This window comes from Megalopta genalis, unplaced genomic scaffold, assembly GCF_051020955.1.
Source record: "Megalopta genalis isolate 19385.01 unplaced genomic scaffold, iyMegGena1_principal scaffold0348, whole genome shotgun sequence".
NCBI classification, from domain to species: domain Eukaryota; kingdom Metazoa; phylum Arthropoda; class Insecta; order Hymenoptera; family Halictidae; genus Megalopta; species Megalopta genalis.
In genome coordinates, this window is record NW_027476417.1 from 211,963 (window position 1) to 212,500 (window position 538).

Genomic DNA, 538 nt, shown 5'->3' on the forward strand with positions numbered 1-538 from the left:
TAAATTTTTCTAATTTTTTTCAATAACATATTCCTGCTTAAATAACTTTTTTACATAGGGATTAAGCATTTAGAACGATACATTGTTTAAAGTAAGGGCACTTTACTCTTGACATTTTACGGTTTTTTCAATTTTCTGAAAAATCCTATCATTAGATTTTTTTAAAAATACGATATTCTTGCTTAACTAACGTTTCTACATAGGGATTAAGCATTTAGAACGAAATCTAATGTCAGAAAATGGCACTTTACTCTTGACATTTTTCGGTTTTTTCATTTTTCTGGAAAATCCTATCATTAGATTTTTTTAAAAATACGATATTCTTGCTTAACTAACGTTTTTACATAGGGATTAAGCATTTAGAACGAAATCTAATGTAGGAAAATGGTACTTTACTCTTGATCGGTACGTTGGGACTTTGAAAATATTCGGGCGTTCCAATCGCTCGTCTGTTGCATCATAGCGCGTCTCGGCGCAATCGACCGATTCGCTCGATCCATTATTTTCGATTTACGGCTAAAATAAATTTTTCTAATTT